The sequence below is a fragment of the Triticum dicoccoides genome, chromosome 7B, assembly GCF_002162155.2.
Source record: "Triticum dicoccoides isolate Atlit2015 ecotype Zavitan chromosome 7B, WEW_v2.0, whole genome shotgun sequence".
Classification (NCBI taxonomy): Eukaryota; Viridiplantae; Streptophyta; class Magnoliopsida; order Poales; family Poaceae; genus Triticum; species Triticum dicoccoides.
The window spans coordinates 200,916,672-200,937,271 of NC_041393.1; the positions used below are offsets into that span (position 1 = coordinate 200,916,672).

Here is a 20,600-nt window from a genome sequence, read left to right on the forward strand (position 1 = left end):
ATCAGAGTCAAATCTTGCATCGACGTAACCATTTACGATGAGCTCTTTGTCACCTCCATAAACAAGAAACATATCCTTAGTCCTTTTCAGGTATTTTAGGATGTTCTTGACTACTGTCCAGTGATCCACTCCTGGATTACTTTGGTACCTCCCTACTATACTTATAGCAAGGCACACATCAGGTCTGGTACACATCATTACATACATGATAGAACCTATGGCTGAAGCATAGGGAATGACTTTTATTTTCTCTCTATCTTCTGCAGTGGTCGGGCATTGAGTCTCACTCAAATTCACACCTTGTAACACAGGCAAGAATCCTTTCTTTGACTGATCCATTTTGAACTTCTTCAAAATTTTATCAAGGTATGTGCTTTGTGAAAGTCCAATTAAGCGTCTTGATCTATCTCTATAGATCTTGATACCCAATATATAAGCAGCTTCATCGAGGTCTTTCATTGAAAAATTCTTGTTCAAGTATCGTTTTATGTTATCCAGAAATTCTATATCATTTCCAATCAATAATGTGTCATCCACATATAATATTAGAAATGCTACAGAGCTCCCACTCACTTTCTTGTAAATACAGGCTTCTCCAAAAGTCTGTATAAAACCATATGCTTTGATCACACTATCAAAGCGTATCTTCCAACTCCGAGAGGATTGCATCAGTCCACAAATGGATCGCTCGAGCTTGCACACTTTGTTAGCACCTTTAGGATCGACAAAACCTTCTGGTTGCATCATATACAACTCTTCTTTAAGAAATCCACTAAGGAATGCAGTTTTTACATCCATTTGCCAAATTTCATAATCATAAAATGAGGCAATTGCTAACATGATTCAGACAGACTTAAGCATCGCTACGGGTGAGAAGGTCTCATCGTAGTCAACTCCTTGAACTTGTCAAAAACCTTTCGCAACAAGTAAAGCTTTGTAGACAGTAACATTACCGTTAGCATCATTCTTCTTGAAAATCCATTTATTCTCGATGGCTTGCCGATCATCGGGCAAGTCAACCAAAGTCCACACTTTGTTCTCATACATGGATCCCATCTCAGATTTCATGGCCTCAAGCCATTTCGCGGAATCTGTGCTCATCATCGCTTCCTCATAGTTAGTAGGTTCATCATGGTCTAGTAACATGACGTCCAGAACAGGATTACCGTACCACTCTGGTGCGGAACGTACTCCGGTTGACCTATCAGGTTTGGTAGTAACTTGATCTGAAGTTTCATGATCATCATCATTAACTTCCTCACTAATTGGTGTAGGAATCACTGGAGCTGATTTCTGTGATGAACTACTTTCTAATTCGGGAGAGGTACAATAACCTCATCAAGTTCTACTTTCCTCCCACTCACTTCTTTCGAGAGAAACTCCTTCTCTAGAAAGGATCCAGTCTTAGCAATGAATATCTTGCCTTCGGATCTGCGATAGAAGGTTTACCCAACAGTCTCCTTTGGGTATCCTATGAAGACACATTTCTCCGATTTGGGTTCGAGCTTATCAGTTGAAGATTTTTCACATAAGCATCGCAGCCCCAGACTTTAAGAAACGACAACTTGGGTTTCTTGCCAAACCACAGTTCATATGGTGTCGTCTCAATGGATTTAGATGGTGCCCTATTTAACATGAATGCAACCATCTCTAAAGCATAACCCCAAAACGATAGTGGTAAATCGATAAGAGACATCATAGATCGCAACATATCTAATAAAGTACGTTTACAATGTTCCGACACACCATTACGCTGTGGTGTTCCAGGTGGCGTGAATTGAGAAACTATTCTGCATTGTTTCAAATGAAGACCAAACTCATAACTCAAAGATTCACCTCCACGATCAGGTTGTAGAAACTTTATTTTCTTGTTACGATGATTTTCCACTTCAATCTAAAATTCTTTGAACTTTTCAAATGTTTCAGACTTATGTTTCATTGAGTAGATATACCCATATCTTCTCAAATCATCTGTGAAGGTTAGAAAATAATGATACCCGCCGCGAGCCTCAACACTCATCAGACCGCATACATCAGTATGTATTATTTCCAACAAGTCTGTTGCTCGCTCCATTGTTCTGGAGAACGGAGTCTTAGTCATCTTGCTCATGAGGCATGGTTCGCAAGCATCAAGTGATTCATAATCAAGTGATTCCAAAAGCCCATCAACATGGAGTTTATTCATGCGCTTTACACCATTATGACCTAGACGGCAGTGCCACAAATAAGTTCCACTATCATTATTAATCTTGCATCTTTTGGCTTCAATATTTTGAATATGTGTATCACCCCAATCGAGATTCAACAAAAATAGACCACTCATCAAGGGTGCATGACCATAAAAGATATTACTCATATAAATAGAACAACCATTATTCTCTGATTTAAATGAATAACTGTCTCGCTGGTACCAAATAACAAGATCTAGATATAATGTTCATGCTTAACGTTGGTACCAAATAACAATTATTCAGGTCTAAAACTAATCCCGACGGTAGATGTAGAGGTAGCGTGCCGACGGCAATCACATCGACTTTGGAACCATTTTCCATGCGGATCGTCACCTCGTCCTTAGCCAATCTTCGTTTAATTCGTAGACCCGGTTTTGAGTTGCAAATATGAGCAACAGAACCAGTATCAAATACCCAGGCGCTACTACGAGCATTAGTAAGGTACACATCAATAACATTGATATCAAATATACCTTTAACTTTGCCATCCTTCTTATCCGCCAAATACTTGGGGTAGTTCCACTTCCAGTGACAAGTCCCTTTGCACTAGAAGCACTCAGTCTCAGGCTTAGGTCCAAACTTGGGCTTCTTCACTTGAGCAGCAACTTGCTTGCCGTTCTTATTGAAGTTCCCCTTCTTCCCTTTGCCTTTTTTCTTGAAACTAGTGGTATTGTTAACCATCAACACTTGATGCTCCTTCTTGATTTCTACCTCTGCAGCCATTAGCATCGCGAAGAGCTCGGAATTGTCTTATCCATCCCTTGCATGTTATAGTTCATCATGAAGCTTTTGTAGCTTGGTGGTAGTGATTGAAGAACTCTGTCAATGACACTATCATCGGGAAGATTAACTCCTAGTTGAGTCAAGTGGTTGTGGTACCCAGACATCCTGAGTATATTTTCACTAACAGAACTATTCTCCTCTATCTTGCAGCTATATAACTTATTGGAGACTTCATATCTCTCAATACAGGCATTTGCTTGAAATATTAACTTTAACTCCTAGAACATCTCATATGCTCCATGACGTTCAAAACATCCTTGAAGTCCCAGTTCTAAGCCGTAAATCATGTCACACTGAACTATTGAGTAGTCATCAGTTTTGCTCTCGCAGACGTTCATAACGTCCGCAGTTGCTCCTGCAGCGGGTCTTGCACCTAGTGGTGCTTCCAGGACGTAATTATTCTATGCAGCAATGAGGATAATCCTCAAGTTACGGACCCAGTCCATGTAGTTGCTACCATCATCTTTCAACTTAGCTTTCTCTAGGAACGCATTAAAATTCAAAGGAACGGTAGCATGGGCCATTGATCTACAACAACATAGACATGCAAAATACTATCAGGTACTAAGTTCATGATAGATTAAAGTTTAATTAATCATATTACTAAATAACTCCCACTTAGATAGACATCTCTCTATTCATCTAAATGATCACGTGATCCATATCAACTAAACCATGTCCGATCATCACGTGAGATGGAGTAGCTTTCAATGGTGAACATCACTATGTTGATCATATCTACTATATGATTCACGCTCGACCTTTCGGTCTCAGTGTTCCGAGGCCATATCTGCATATGCTAGGCTCGTCAAGTTTAACCCGAGTATTCTGCGTGTGCAAAACTGGCTTGCACCCATTGTATGTGAATGTAGAGCTTATCACACCCGATCATCACGAGGTGTCTCGGCACGACGAACTGTAGCAATGGTGCATACTCAGGGAGAACACTTGTACCTTCAAATTTAGTGAGAGATAATCTTATAATGCTACCGCCGTACTAAGAAAAATAAGATGCATAATAGATAAACATCACATGCAATCAAAATAAGTGATATGATATGGACATCATCATCTTGTGCCGTTGATCTCCATCTCCAAAGCACAGTCATGATCACTATCGTCACCCGCTTGACACCTTGATCTCCATCATAGCATCGTTTCGTCTCGCCAACTAGTTCTTCTACGACTATCGCTACCGCTTATTGATAAAGTAAAGATATTACATGGCGATTGCATTTCATACAATAAAGCGACAACCATAAGGCTCCTGCCAGTTGCCGATAACTTTGACAAAACATGATCATCTCATACAACAATTTATATCTCATCACGTCTTGACCATATCACATCACAACATGCCCTGCAAAAACAAGTTAGACGTCCTCTACTTTGTTGTTGCAAGTTTTAGGCTGCTACGGGCTAAGAAAGAACCGTTCTTACCTACACATCAAAACCACAACGATTTTTCATCAAGTGTGCTGTTTTAACCTTCAACAAGGACCAGGCGTAGTCAAACTTGATTCAACTAAAGTTGGAGAAAGATATTCAAAAGAAACTAAAGTTGGAGAAATAGACACCCACTAGCCACCTTTGTGTGAAGCACGTCGATAGAACCAGTCTTATGAACGTGGTCATGTAATGCCGGTCTGGGTAGCTTCATCTAACAATACCGCCGAATCAAAGTAAGACATTGCTGGTAAGCAGTATGACTATTATCGCCCACAACTCGTTGTGTTCTACTTGTGCATATAACATATACACATAGACCTGGCGCGGATGCCACTGTTGGGGAACGTAGTATTTCAAAAAAAAAATCCTACGATGATGCAAGATCTATCTAGGAGAAGCATAGCAACGAGCAGGGAGAGTGTGTCACGTACCCTCGTAGACCGAAAACGGAAGCGTTTAGTAATGCGGTTGATGTAGTCGAACGTCTTCATGATCCAACCGATCCAAGCACCGAACGTACGTCACCTCTATGTTCAGCACACATTCAGCATGCTGACATCACCTCTAGTTGAGGCCGAGGGAGAGTTCCGTCAGCACAACGACGTGGCGACGGTGATGATGAAGTTACCGGCGCAGGGCTTCGCCTAAGCACTATGACAATATGATCGAGGTGTGTAGCTGTGGAGGGGGGCACCACACACGACTAAGAGAAGACTTGGTCTGTCTTTGTGGTGCCCCCCTCCCACGTATATAAAGGAGGGGGTAAGAGGAGGCTCTCCCTAGAGGGGCGCGCCAAGGGGGGAGTCCTACTTGGACTCCCGGTCCAAGTAGGATTCGCCCCCCTGTCCTATTCCAACTAGGAGAAGGAGGGAAGGGGAAAGAGGGGAGAAGGAAAGGGGGCCGCCCCCCCAACCCTAGTCCAATTTTGTTTGGGCTTGGGGGGCGCCTACACCTGGCCGCTGCCTCCTCTCTTCACTAGGGCCCATGAAGGCCCATTAACTCCCCAGGGGGTTCCGGTAACCTCCCGGTACTCCGGAAAATGTCTGAACCTTTCTGAAACCATTCCGGTGTCCAAACATAACCTTCCAATATATCAATCTTATGTATTGACCATTTCGAGACTCCTCGTCATGTCAGTGATCTCATCCGGGACCCCGAACAAACTTCGGTTCATCAAATCACAGAACTCATAATATAAATCATCATTGAATGTTAAGCGTGTGGACCCTACAGGTTCGAGAACTATATAGACATGACCGGGACACATCTCCGGTCAATAACCAAGAGCGGAACCTGGATGCTCATATTGGTTCCTACATATTCTATGAAGATCTTTATCGATCAAACCGCATACCAACATACGTTGCTCCCTTTGTCATCGGTATGTTACTTGCCCGAGATTCGATCGTCGGTATCATCATACCTAGTTCAATCTCGTTACCGGCAAGTCTCTTTACTCGTTTCGTAATGCATCATCTTGCAAACAACTCATTAGTCACATTGCTTGCAAGGCTTATAATGATGTGCATTACCGAGAGGGCCCAGAGATACCTCTCCGATACACAGAGTGACAAATCCTAATATTGATCTATGCTAACCCAACAAACACCTTCGGAGACACCTGTAGAGCATCTTTATAATCACCCAGTTATGTTGTGATGTTTGATAGCACACAAGGTGTTCCTCCGGTATTCGGGAGTTGCATAATCTCATAGTCAGAGCAACACGTATGTAACGCCCCGGATTCGATGCTCCAGGTGTCCGCCAGTTATTCGCCGTCGTTGCCATGTCATTTTCTTGCGTGTTGCATTTTATCATGTCATCATGTGCTTTGCATTGCTACGTGTTCGTTTCATGCATCCGAGCATTTTCCCCGTTGTCCGTTTTGCAATCCGGCACTCCTATGCCCTCCGGCGTTCCCCTTTTGTCTCTCGTTGTGAGCGGGTGTTAAACATTCTCGGAATGGACCGAGTCTTGCCAAGCGGCCTTGGTACACCACCGGTAGACCGCCTGTCAAGTTTTGTGCCATTTGGAGTCCGTTTGATACTCCAACAGTTAACCGCCTAGCCCGAAACCCCCCTTCTATTTGCAGCCCAACACCCCTTCCAAAGTGGCCCAAAACCCATCCTAACCCCTCCATGCTCTCGGTCGTTCGATCACGATCGTGTGGGTGAAAACCGCACCTCATTTGGACTCTCCTAGCTCCCTCTATCTATAAATATGCCCTCCCCGTCCAAATTCGCGGAGGAATCTCTCCCGAAACCCTAGCCTTCTTCCTCTTCGCACCGCCGGACAAAAATCCCGTGCCCAGACATGTCCGTCCGTCCCCACGCCACCGCTCCAGCCAACAGGGGAGCGCCACGTCGCCTGATCCGGCTCCCCCGCCGCAGCCCACCGAGGCCCGTCGCAGGCCCGCCCCTTGGCCGATCTGGGCCCAGGCGCCCGGCCTCCCGCGCCGCGCTGCCGCCCCGTTGACGCCGAACCCCGCCTCCCGCGCCGGAGCGCCTCGCCGCCCCGCCGCGGAACCTCATCGCCGCCTACCTCGCCTCGATCTGCGTCGCCCCACCGCCGGCCTCCGCCGCCCGCAGGCCTCCGCCGCCGCCGCTGCGCCCGTCCTTCGCCCCATCCCGCCGGCGCCTGCAACTCCGGCCGCCGGAGTGCGCTGCCTCGCCGGAGGCAGCGTCCTCGCCCTGCCGCCGTGTCTCCTCCACCGCGCTGCCGCGCCTCCTCCCGGCCTCCTCCCGGGAGCTCCTCGCCGTGCTTCCCCTCGTCTCCCGCTGTCCCGCCGAGCTCGCTGGCGTGCAGCTCCGGCGATCCTCGCAATCCGTGCCCGATCCAGATCTAGATCCAGGTTGACCCCCGAAAATCCCTAAGTTCCTGAATATTTTGACATTATCATGCCTTGTTCATCGCATCATAACTCCATGCATACTGCTCCGTTTCGTGCGTGTAATATGTCAAAATGTTTGTTGTCAGATGCTCTACATTTCATTCCATTACAGCGTGTTCATTTGAGTCCATCTTGATGCCTGAATCATCGTTGCAAGAGTGCTATATAATGTTGTCTGCTGTCTGTTAACAGAACATGTTCATTTGTCATTTTTTCCATGTTTGATGTGTGCATCCTATGAGGTTGATGTCTACATGTGTTTTGTGCTACATCATGCCATCTTTACAGTGGTGTATGCCATGTATTTTTGTGATCAATGTGGTGACTAGAACAAGCATGCAAACCAGGCTTCGTGATGTTGCTGATTTCAATCCCTGTTCTGCTGTTATTTTTATGCCATGTAAACTTGATGCTACAGAGAGATCCAAGCATATTTTGAGATACTTCAGTAAGGATGTTTTGAACATATGGTTATTCTCTATCCATTCATGCCCCTGTTTGCAATTATGGAGTAGTCTAGCATGTCATTTTCTTGCTCTACTTTTGCTATAAAATGTTTCCTGGCAGATTGTTTACATGTTATTCAATTTTGCCAAGGTTGTTGTAGTTGATCCTTGCATGATATGAACTTGTTCTTGCCTTGGTTAGTTTCATAAACATGTATTCTTGCTGATGCTATGCTTATCTTGTCATGCAATGAGTTGTGGTGAGTGAATCGAGCTCGTGAAGTAGTGTACATGCTGTTGCTGTTTTGCTAGGCTGAATCTGTTATTTTGTGGTGCTATGTAAACCTGCTGCTACAAGTAATCCTATGCATAATCAGGAGATGTTCACTAAGGATGTTTTGTTTTACATGTCATGCTCTATCCATCCATGCCCCTGGTTGCATTTATAGCCTGCTGTAGTTCGTTGTAAACTTGCTACAAAGTTGCTAAATAATGTTGCTGTCAGCCAGTTAACATTAAGTTCAGTTGTTACCATGATTGTTGTTAGTGATACATGCACCCTATGAACTTTCTCTTGCCATGCTTAGATTCATAATCATGTCTTCTTACTGTTGGTTGCCTTGCCATGCTATGTATTGCTCTGTGGTGAGTGGTACAAGCTCATCTACATGCCTTCTTATCGTTGTTCCTGCCATGTTGGAATCTATCATATAACTTGCCATGTTTACATGGGTGCCATCATATTTTCTGTTCCTTTTTGGCTCATAGTCAGTAAGGGACTTTTGTTCTATGCAATTAGTGGATCCATTCCGTGCCTTTGTTTGCCATGTTAAGTCCCTGTAACATGTTGTTTGATAGCTCTAAACATTGCAACCTGATGTTATTTTCTGCAAAGTCTGAACTGTTATTATTTGCAATCTTGCCATGTGTGTTTGAGCATGTTCTAGTGATTTCTGGAGATAGCTCAGTGTTCATGTTTTGTTATGCTTTACCTGTACATCATGCCCGTGCCTTTTGTTTTCTTGTTTAGGTCCTGTAGCATGTTGTTTTGATGCTTGCAAGAAGCCTAGTTGCTGTTTTGGACAAATTGTTGCTATAACTTGTATAGAGTGTATGTGTTGAACCGTTGCTCCGTTTTGAGTGTGCTCTATAGGAAACTTGCTTAGAATTGCATGTAGTTTCATATCATGTTGCATCCTTGTTTTGAGGTGTTTGCTTGATGTTTGTATGCATTTTGCATCAATGCCATGTTTAACTTGTTTTGCTCATATCTTCTAGGCCGTAGCTCCAAACTTAATGAACTTTATATGTAACTTGACTAGAATCTTGTGTAGATCATCCTTGTGCATCTTAACTTGCTGTTTAACAACTTGAACACAAGGTTTATTCAGATCTGGACCAACTTCGAAATTTCCATATGAGGACTTACCGGAATTGTTATATGTTGTTCCCGGCCTCATTTAAACTTGCCTTGATGTGTTGCTCTTGTTTGCATCATCTCTTGCCATGAGTAGCCTCATCTAGATTTGTCATGCATCATGCTTGTTGTGCATCATGTCATGTTCATGTGTGGTGTGTTTACCTTGTTGTGTGCTTCTTCTCGATAGTTCCTGTTTCGTTGCGATCGTGAGGATTCGTTCGTCTACGCTTGGTTCGGCTTCATCCGTTCGTCTTCTTCATGGACTCGTTCTTCTTCCTAGCAGGATTTCAGGCAAGATGACCATCACATTGGATCTCACTACTATCATTGCTATGCTAGTTGCTTCGTTCTATCGCCATGTTGCGCTACCTATCACCTGTTTATCAAGCCTCCCAAATTGCCATGTCAGCCTCTAACCTTTTTCACCCTTCCTAGCAAACCATTGCTTGGCTATGTTACCGCTTTTGCTCATACCTCTTTGAATTCATAATCACCCAACTAGCATGACTTTAATATCACTACCTCCATATCTCAAAACAATTATCAAGTATCAAGTTGATCATAGCATCCAATTCACTTCCTATGATAGTTTTTATTATACCCAACTTGGATGCTCATCATTCTAGGACCAACTTTATGATAATAGAAAATACCATGCTGTTATAAAAGACTCTCAAAATAATATAAGTGAAGCATGGGGGACTAGCAATTTCTTCAAAATTAAGACACCACCGTGCTTTAAAAGATATAAGTGAAGCACTAGAGCAAAAACTATCAAGCTCAAAAGATATAAGTGAAGCGCATAGAGTATTCTAGCAAATTATAATCAAATAGGCTTCTCCCAAAAGGTGTGTACAGCAAGGATGATTGCGGTAAACATAAAATCAAAGACTAATATAATACACAACGCTCCAAGCAAAACACATATCATGTGGCGAATAAAAATATAGCTCCAAGTAAAGTTACCAATGAACGAAGACGAAAGAGGGGATGCCTTCCCGGGGCATCCCCAAGCTTAGGCTTTTGGCTATTCTTGAATATCTTGGGGTGCCTTTGGCATCCCCAAGCTTAGGCTCTTGCCACCCTTTATTCCATAGTCCATAAAAGCTTTACCCAAAACTTGAAAACTTCACAACACAAAACTCAATAGGAAATCTTATAAGCTCCGTTAGTGAAAGAAAACAAAACCACCACATAAGGTACTGCAATGAACTCATTCTTTATTTATTTTGGTGTTAAACCTACTGTATTCCAACTTCTTTATGGTTCATAGACTGAATTACTAGCCATAGATGCATTGAAATAAGCAAACAACACATGAAAAACAGAATCTGTCAAAAACAGAACAGTCTGTAGCAATCCATAACTAACGCAAACTTCTGGAACTCTAAAAATCCTACCAAAATAGGACGTACCGGAAAATTTGTCTATTGATAAGAAACAAAAAGAATCAATGAAAAATCACGTTTCTGTGATTTATTGAATTTTTTCTCGTGAGCACAAAGTTTCTGTTTTTCAGCAGAATCAAATCAACTATCATCGTAGGTTATCCTATAGGTTCTACTTGGCACAAACACTAATTAAAAGATAAAAACACATCTAAACAGAAGGTAGATGCAAGATTTATTCCTAAACAGGAGAAAAAACAAAAAAATAAAGAAAATTGGGTTGCCTCCCAACTAGCGCTATCGTTTAACGCCCCTAGCTAGGCATAAAAGCGAAGATAGATTTAACTAGTGCCATTTTTGGCACTAGATTCATAAGTAGCCCACTTATAATCTTTAGGGGTTTCTCCCTTTTGAGCAATGAATAAACCTTCGGGAAAAATTTCAGGAAAATCGTTTGTAGCAAAAGTTTCCTTAACGATAGAAAGGCAATTGGGATGAACACTTATGGATTTGAGGTCCGCGTCTCTCTTACTAGAAGTTTCACCTTTATTTTTAGGAACATAGATAAACTTGGTGGTTTTTGTAGGGGGTTTTGGAGTATTTTTCATGGGAGAAAAAGCCGAACCTAAGTTGGTAATTATATCCTCAAGTTTACCAATTCTAACAGAATCAAGATCTATTTTTTCATTAACTATAGGTTCTTTCTCTTTAAGATTTTTCAAAGTAACTCCAACCCTAGATTCATATTGAGTGATAAGATTATTAATCTTTTTATCTAAATTTTCAATCAACTCAACAGTGGCAATTTTATTTTCAATAATATCAAGCCTTTACATAACATGTTCTAAAGTTAAAACAATTCCATTAACCAAAAGAGGTGGAGGGCCAAACAAATCTAACATAGCATTATAAGCATCTAACGTATGGCTACTCAAGAAATCACCTCCGACAACAATATCAAGAACACATCTATTCCAAGGAGTAAAGCCTACATAAAAATTGCGAAGAACGGGAGTAGAAAGCTTCCTAGAAGATTTATTTTGAGCATTGCAAATTCTATGCCAAGCATTCTTTAAATTTTCTCCCTCCCTTTGCTTAAAATTAAGAATTTCATGTTCGGGAGTAATAACGAGGATAGGGAGACTAGCCATAACAACGAGGCAAACGAGCAAACACACGAGCAACGGAAAAAAAGGCAAGCAAAAAGAGAGGAGGAGATTGGTAAAGAGAGGGCGAATAAAACGGTAAGGGTGAAGTGGGGGAGAGGAAAACGAGAGGCAAAAAATGTAAATGCGAGGGAGATGAGTTTGTGACGGGTACTTGGTATGTCTTGACTTGAGTGAAGACCTCCCCGACAACAGCGCCAGAAATCCTTCTTCCTACGTCTTGAGCTTGCGTTGGTTTTCCTTGAAGAGGAGAGGGTGATGCAGCAAAGTGTAGCATAAGTATTTCCCTCAGTTTTGAGAACCAAGGTATCAATCTAGTAGGAGGCTCCTTAAAAGTCCCACGCACCTACACAAACAAACTGAGAACTCGCAACCAACGCAATAAAGGGGTTGTCAAGCCCTTCACGGCCACTTATGAAAGTGAGATCTGATAGAGATAATAATATATTTTTGGTATTTTATAAGATAGATGCAAAAAAGTAAAGATGCAAATAAAAGTAGATTGAAAGCAAATATGATAAGAGATAGACCCGGGGGCCATAGGTTTCACTAGAGGCTTCTCTTAAGATAGCATAAGTTTTACGGTGGGTGAACAAATTACTATCGAGCAATTGATAGAAAAGCGCATAGTTATGAGATTATCTAGGCATGATCATGTATATAGGCATCACGTCCATAACAAGTAGACCGACTCCTGCCTGCATCTACTACTATTACTCCACACATCGACCGACTCCTGTCTGCATCTAGAGTATTAAGTTCATAAGAACAGAGTAACGCCTTAAGCAAGATGACATGATGTAGAGGGATAAACACATGCAATATGATATAAACCCCATCTTGTTATCCTCGATGGCAACAATACAATACGTGTCTTGCAACCCTTTTTGTCACTGGGTAAGAACACCGCAAGATTGAACCCAAAGCTAAACGCTTCTCCCATGGCAAGAAACATCAATCTAGTAGGCCAAACCATACTGATAATTCAAAGAGACTTGCAAAGATAACTCAATCATACATAAAAGAATTCAGAGAAGATTCAAATATTATTCATAGATAAACTTGATCATAAACCCACAATTCATCGGATCTCGACAAACACACCGCAAAAAGAGATTACATCAAATAGATCTCCACAAGAGAGGGGGAGAACATTATATTGAGATCCAAAAAGAGAGAAAAAGCCATCTAGCTAATAACTATGGACCCGTAGGTCTGTGGTAAACTACTCACAACTCATCAGAGGGGCAAGGGTGTTGATGTAGAAGCCCTCCATGGTTGATTCCCCCTCCGGCAGAGTGTCGGCGAAGGCTCCAAGATGAGATCTCGCGAATACAGAAGGTTACGGTGGTGGAAATTGTGTTTTGTGGTGCTCCTCGATGTTTTCGGGGCCCGTAGGTATATATAGGAGGAAGAAGTATGTCGGTGGACGCTCGAGGGGCCCACGAGACAGGGGGCACGCCCTACAGGGGGGGGGGGGCTATCTCGTGGGGCCCTCGGGAGCTTCTTGACTTGCACTCCAAGCTCTCCGGATCCGATTTGTTCCAAAAATCACGTTCCCAAAGGATTCATTCCGTTTGGACTCCGTTTGATATTCCTTTTCTTCGAAATACTGAAATAGGCAAAAAAAACAACAATATGGGCTAGGCCTCCGGTTAGTAGGTTAGTCCCAAAAATGATAATAATGTATAAAATAAAGCCCATAAACATCCAAAAGGGGTAATATAATAGCATGGAACAATCAAAAATTATAGATACATTGGAGACGTATCAGTGACATTGAAGCCAGTGCACTTTGCTTTATAGAGGAGGGGTTGGAGTATGCATATGAATAAGCAGAGAAATTCTTCGAGGACTTTGAACATAATGATTTGAAGAGTAATGCACATATTCATGACCCTTATATTTTCCCTGCGAAACAGAAGCATTAGCACGAGGATAAGTGTACTTTTGACCATATGAGGAATTTGATCCGTATGAGGAATTTGGTCCATATGAAGACTTCGGTCTGTATGAAGAATTTGATCCAGGGTTCCTATTCTTCATAGGTGGTGTCATGAGGACATTCACGTGAAGACTTTCAAGGCACCTTTTGGGAACCATATTTTCTTCATAGGTGGACCATTCCTGCAGTTAGTTCCAACATATCTAGTAAACACTTCACCATTCTGATTTTTGAACAGTTTATAGTTGGAGTCAAATGACTCATCAGATGAATATGAAGATTCACATGTAAAGACAGTTAAATTGGATGGATCTACGGGAGGTCCTTTTGTAGCAACCCATGAGGTTTTGGGATACTGCTCAGGTTTCCAGTAGGTCCCATCAACATTGAGTTTCCTCTCAAAGGCAATAACCTCTTTCCTAGGGTTCCTGTTCAGGATCTGCTTTTTGAGCACATCACAAAGAGCTTGATGCCCGTTGAGGCTTTTATACATGCCTGTCACATACAATTCCTTCAACCCTGCATTTTCGTCAGTGATACTCGTGGTATCCTCAGATGAGGAATTTGTGACCACAGAAATAGTTGAAGAAGTTGCAGCAATAGAAGCATTTGAACTTTCAAGTGAAGAATTAGCATACTCACGTTCGATGCATTTCAAACATGGTGGAATGAATTCTTCCTGAGCGGAACTGGTCTGTTGAGCAAGCAAAGAATAATTTTCCATTTGAAGATCATCATGAGTCACCCTTAGTTTCTCAAGATCTTGCTTTCTTTGAAGAAATTCATAAGAAAGATTCTCACGATCGGCTAAGAGTGTTTCATGATGACCTTGAAGGTTATCAAATTTAGAATGAAGATGTTTAAGATCATCAGTCAGGATTTGAGTTCGATTCATTTCCTCACCCAATAGGTCATCGCTTTTTTCTAGCAAATTCTAAACCCTTTCCAAGGCTTTTTGTTGCTTAGTGGCAATATTAACAAGTTTGGAATAACTAGGTTTGAGGTTTTCATCAGATTCATCTTAACTGGTTCAGAGGAGGGATATTTGAGTACCTTGGAACCTTTTGGCATGAAGCAATAGGTGGGAGCAAAGTCATTGTTTCCATCATCAGCAGTGTTGGAGTCATCATTTTCCTCACAGTTGAAGATGTACTTGCTGAAGAAAGTAGTCGCGAGTGCTAGGCCCGCCACACCAAAGTCTGACTCCTCAGATTCCTCCACTTCCTCGTTTTCCTCAGATTCAACTTCAGAGTCCATTTCCTTTCCAATGAATGCTCGAGCCTTTCTAGAACTGCTCTTCTTGTGAGATGAAGACTTTGAAGATTTTGACGATGAGGACTTTGAGATTTCTTGTTCTTGTTCGAGTCATCTGAACTATCATCCTTGTACTTCTTCTTCTTTGATTCCTTCAGCCACTGAGGACAATCAGCCATGTAGTGACCAGGCTTTTTGCATTTGAGGCAAGTCCCTTTCTTGTAATCGCGGGATGAAGAATCTGATCTCAAGTCATCACCTCTTGAAGATTTTCCAAAATGACCACGCTTTGAGAACTTTTGGAATTTCCTCACGAGCATTGCCAGCTCCTGGATTAGTTCCTCATGATCACCAAGGCTGCTGTCAGAATCTTCCCCTTTAGATGAGGAAATTGCCTTGGCCTTCAGTGCGTTGATCTTCCATAGCTTGGCCCATAAAGGTCTCTCTTCTCAGCTTGTTGGAATTCATGAGTATTCAGTCTCTCGAGGATACCAGCAGGATCTAGTGATTTGTAGTCTCCGCGTTCTTGAATCAGCAATTTCATCACCACCACATGGTCGGTGATGTCCGTTGCACCAAGTGCTTGAAGCTCATTGGAGATGTCAGTGAGGCGATCGAAGGTTTGCTGAACATTCTCGTTGTCAAGTCTTTTAAAGCAGTTGAAGAGATTGCGAAGAACGTCAACTCGAGAATCACGTTGGGTTGAGATTCTTTCGTTGACCTTGGACAACCTATCCCAGATAAGCTTTGCAGTTTCCAAAGCACTCACCCTTCCATACTGTCCTTTGCTCAGATGACCACATATGATACTCTTTGCTTGAGAGTCAAGTTGCTTGAATCTCTTCACATCAGAAGTGTTTATGGAGGGAGTGATGGAGGGAACACCATTTTCCACAACATACCAGAGATCATTGTCAATTGCCTCAAGATGCATGTGCATCTTGTTCTTCCAGTAGGGGTAATCTGTCCCGTCGAAGGTAGGACACCCAGCTGAGACCTTGATCATGCCTGTAGTCAACATAACTAAAAATCCAGGTTGTTAAACCAAAATCACACAGAACAAGGGATTACCTTGCTCTGATACCAATTGAAAGTGCGTTATATCGACTAGAGGGGGTGAATAGGTGATTTTTACAAATTCGTCACTCAGGAATTACTACTCGAGTAATTTTGTAAGTGATGAAATACAAGCAGTGGATAAAGTACTCAGGTGCATGCATAACAAGACAGTAGCATAGTCATCGTGATGAAATGAAACATACATAGAACATAGGTAGTGTGTAAACAAGATAAGCAGGCAAAAGACAAGATGACTGAAGAAATTGGATTGAGGAAATTGAGAAAGTCTTCTGTCAAATTCTTCAAACAGTAGCGATCAATTTCATCAACACATAAGCGAGGAAATGAAAGGGTTGATGTTGGGGATATAATCCCGCGGTGTGACCTGCACGGGAGGGGTCGGGTTACACAGTTGGCGACTCATAGCAAAAGGGCACAAACGGGCCCAAGAAGACAAGATTTGAAGACGGCGACTCATAGCCAGGCCTATTGAAGGCCCGAGACCCGGAGGCGACTCAAGACTCGAACGTGTAAGCCGCCCAATGATGACTTGCTTTGTAAGGCAAGGAAATTAGAACCAGAGTCGGTTACATTGTGTGACCTGACCTAGACACTTATAAGCCGCCGGACCTCGACCTGTGTATATAAAGGCGAGACCCAGCGGTGGGTTAACTCAAGAAACAACTGATCGATAGCTAGGTCAAGCATAATTGCTCCCTTGTAATCGAAACTCAAGAAATACAACTAGAAGCCGGACGTAGGCTTTTACCTCGTTGTGAGGGGCTGAACCTGGGTAAATTCTCGTGTCCTTTGTCCCGCTCAACCCCTTCGAGCTAACCTACGTTGCGATGGCTCCACATAGGGGTGGAATTCGAGCCGAGTCGAGCCAGCTCGACTCGACTCGCTAAAGCTCGTTTCATTAACGAGCTAGCTTGACTCGACTCGTTACTATAACGAGCTCAAATCCCAGATTGGCTCGACTTGTATAACTCGCGAGCTGGCTTGTTTAGCTTGTTAAGCTCGTTAAAGATATGAACATAAAAACTTACAGATACGACAAAAAGATTAACTGGGAATTTAACATGGACATATATGGTCGTGTACGTGTGAGTCTCCTAGGTGACTAGGCCTTGAGAGGTTGGGCTTGTGCTTGGACGCAAGGTGTTTAGTGGATGTTTTTACTACCCATCAAGAAACACTGATTCTTATACCGAGCCTAACAAGTTATATGAGTACTTGTGAGATCGGCTTGTTTAACTCGTTCTGTAAACGATCTTAAACTAAAGCTCGGCTCAGCTCATTATTGTTCGAGTTCGAGTCGATTCGAGCCGAGTCACGAGCTACTTGTTTAGCTCGCGAGCTTCGAGCTTTTTTTCCAGCCCTAGCTCCACACCTAAGTCCTTTCACAAGGGCATATGCCATGTTAAATCCACGACAGCTAGCGCCCACCATGGGGCCAGAGCATAGTGGTTTCGAGTTCTTAAAGGGCAATTTCTCAGGGATCGAAGGATACACTATGGAACGGATGACCAAGAGTCACCACGGCAAGATCTACATTGACAACGCTGGCTGGGGCCATGAGGCCGACTCAATCGAGTATGGGTATCGGGTCCCCTTTGGCGGGATTCACGTATTCATCGGCAAAATCGGTGAGTCAAAGCCTGAGCCGGACGCCTGCGCTGACATCATCGAGATGACTCCGTGCGCGCGACCTGCCAGGTATCAACCTGGCCGGAAGCACGTCTTTGTGGGATTTGTTCATGGGGCAGATCTTGAGGAGGGTTCTGCATCTGGTGGAGAGACAGCCATCTATTCAGGTGATGAGTACTCGACTGGAGAAACTGAATCGATCTATCAGCTTCAGAATAGCAGGCTTGGGGGATATTCCGATGGTGACAGTATTCCGGACCCCTATGAGCTGCTGAGTCGGGTTGCTATCTTTATGGCGGGTACGCAACCAATGGTAAATTCATCAACGGTCGCGGCTATGATGTCTGGCTCAACTGTTGCAGTGACAGCTGGGGCGAGCTGCTCAGTACGGCCGCCGGCTCAAGTCTTATCTGAGCTCTTGGATGCTTTGACAACTCCGTTAGCTGCATCGGTAACTATTAGTGTCAAAACCGGCAGATCTCGGGTAGGGGGTCCCAAACTATGCGTCTGAGGATCAATGGTAACAAGGGATGATGGGGACACAATGTTTACCTAGGTTCGGCCCTCTTAAAGGAGGTAAAACCCTACGTCCTGCTTGATTGTATTTAATGAGTATAGGGGTTACCAGAGTTGGTCTACCTCGAGATCGTGATGGCTAAACCCTAGCTATCTAGCCTCTGAATATTCTAATAGCCTCTACGGACTAAACTTCTGGTTTATATATACACCGGAGGGGCCTAGGATTGTATAGAGTCAGTTTGTGGGGGAAGGAAATAATATATGCCGAACCTCTAACTTGCCATCCACGCATATAGGAGTCCTACCCGGACACGGGGGAAAAGTCTTATGGTTTTTTCTTCATGTCCCATCAGTCCGGCCCAACAAATAGTCCGGACACCCGAGGATCCCCTAATCCAGGACTCCCTCAGTAGCCCCTGAACCAGTCTTTGATGACGATGTGTTCGGCTCGCAGATTGTCTTCAACATTGCAAGGTGGTTTCCTTCTCCTGAATACTTTAGGATAACTCCTGCATAAAGGAACTGTATCCGGCTCTGTATAATCAATACAACCCTTAGCCACGAAGGCAAGATGTCAAAATAAAACAGTGTCTTATACTGACAACTTTTTTGGCGAAGTATCACACTTGGCTCTTTAACATTTTGAACCATTTTCGCGCCTCCCATTTTGTGTTTCGAGGCTTAGCCTCCATTGGCACGTCTTGTCAAAATAGAGATCATGCCCTCCCATTACGGGATACTCATCAATATGGTTTTGGGTAATCGAACCGTGCCTTCCGCACGATCTCTTTGGGAACAGGTGAGTTTTAAGGCTCGAGAGGGGGGGGGGCGTTTGGTATTTCACCGCCTATAAGAGGGTAAAAAACTCCTTTTTTTTCTCCATGCCTTCTTCTAGCTCCTGCCTTTCCACCCCTGAGCTCCAGCTCCCAAAACTTCAGCCTTTCCCACCGCCTCCCTTCCTAGCAATGGCCAGGTCCGGTTCCAAGGGCAAGTGGGAGGCCTCCTCCATCACGGAGAAGGATATCAAGGATCTCCGGAGCGTAGGCTATCTGTCTACAGAGATCGTGCACATGCTCCTTGATAAAGATAAGGTAATCCCTACTCTGGAGCCGGGTGAGAGGTAGTGTTCTTTCCACATTTCCTTCGTGGACTAGGATTTCCCTCCACCCCTTTGCTCGGGGGCTCATGTTCTACTACGGGTTAGATTTCCATAATCTAGCCCCAAATTCCTTCCTCCACATATCGGTGTTCATTGTCGTGTGCGAGGCTCTCCTCCGCATCCCACCACACTTCGGCCTATGGCTTAAGGTTTGCAATCTAAAGTCGAAGGTGGTCGATGGTCAGCATGCGGATTGCGGCGGGGCCATGGTAAGCAAGCTCCCCAATGCTGTCTGGCCCAAATCAGCGTTTGTGGAGACGGTCAAGGTGTGGCAGCAGGAGTGGTTCTACATCACCGAACCCCACAACGCTAACTGGGAGGCCACACCTGACTTCATATCCGTACCCCCTACATGGCACACCTCCTGGACCACCAAGGGCCTTGATTGGGGGTCCCCAGTGGAGGTGCAGATGCTGCAAAAATGCAACACCAACATGATAGGCAAAAACACCAGTCTCACAAACATGATTCAGGTGATGCTCTTCCGCCGCACTCTTCCCTGCCAACTCCGGGCCTCTCACATGTGGGAGTTCAATACGGAAGAACCACGAACATTGAAGCGCTTCTTCGGCACCACGTACGAAGATATATGAAAGAAGCTTTTCAAGGCCCAGAAGAGTTGGCCGATGAAGACCGAGGACATTGGACACGACATCGAGAACCCGGCCTCAATGGTAAGCATTGTCTTTCCGAAGACCTATCGGTCAATATTTCAAGTATAGTGAAGATTACATCGCATGTCTGCTATACAGGGATGGACGACCAAGGCGGAGCGGATCCACTGTCCGGTGCCGCTGTCGGAGAACCCAGCCACACCCTAGGTAACGGAGATGTTTGTCCCGGCGCCGTATCAAGCGCCGGAGAAGAAAGCCAAGAAGAAGGGCAAGGAGGCCAAGGGCGTACCCCACCACAAGGGTCTTTCGGACACAGTGTCCGGAGAGACTGAAGCCCTCTCCTCCAACGAGGGAGACGAGGAAGAAAAAGAGGAGGAGGTGATGGAAAGCGACTCCCCTCGTAAGGGGAGGAAGAAGAAGAGGGCGGCCTCTGAAGACCCAAAGGAGGAGGCGCCCAAGAGAGGGAAAGTGATCCTCTAGGACAGTTCGGACTCAGATGCCGAACCGGTCGCCAAAAAGCCTCCCAGGGTGAAGCCCCTGGCCGAATCGTAAGTATTCAGACACTCACTGCTTATCTTTGTCTTTTCCATTATGTAAATTATTTTGCTATGTGTCTTTCAGCCCCTT

General features: G+C 43.9%; 1 pseudogene; it reads right to left on the reverse strand.

The window, feature by feature from the left end:
• Window positions 1-14,652: 14,652 nt before the first annotated feature.
• On the reverse strand, window positions 14,653-15,516 carry LOC119338812 (annotated as a pseudogene).
• Between the last annotated feature and the right edge of the window lie 5,084 nt (window positions 15,517-20,600).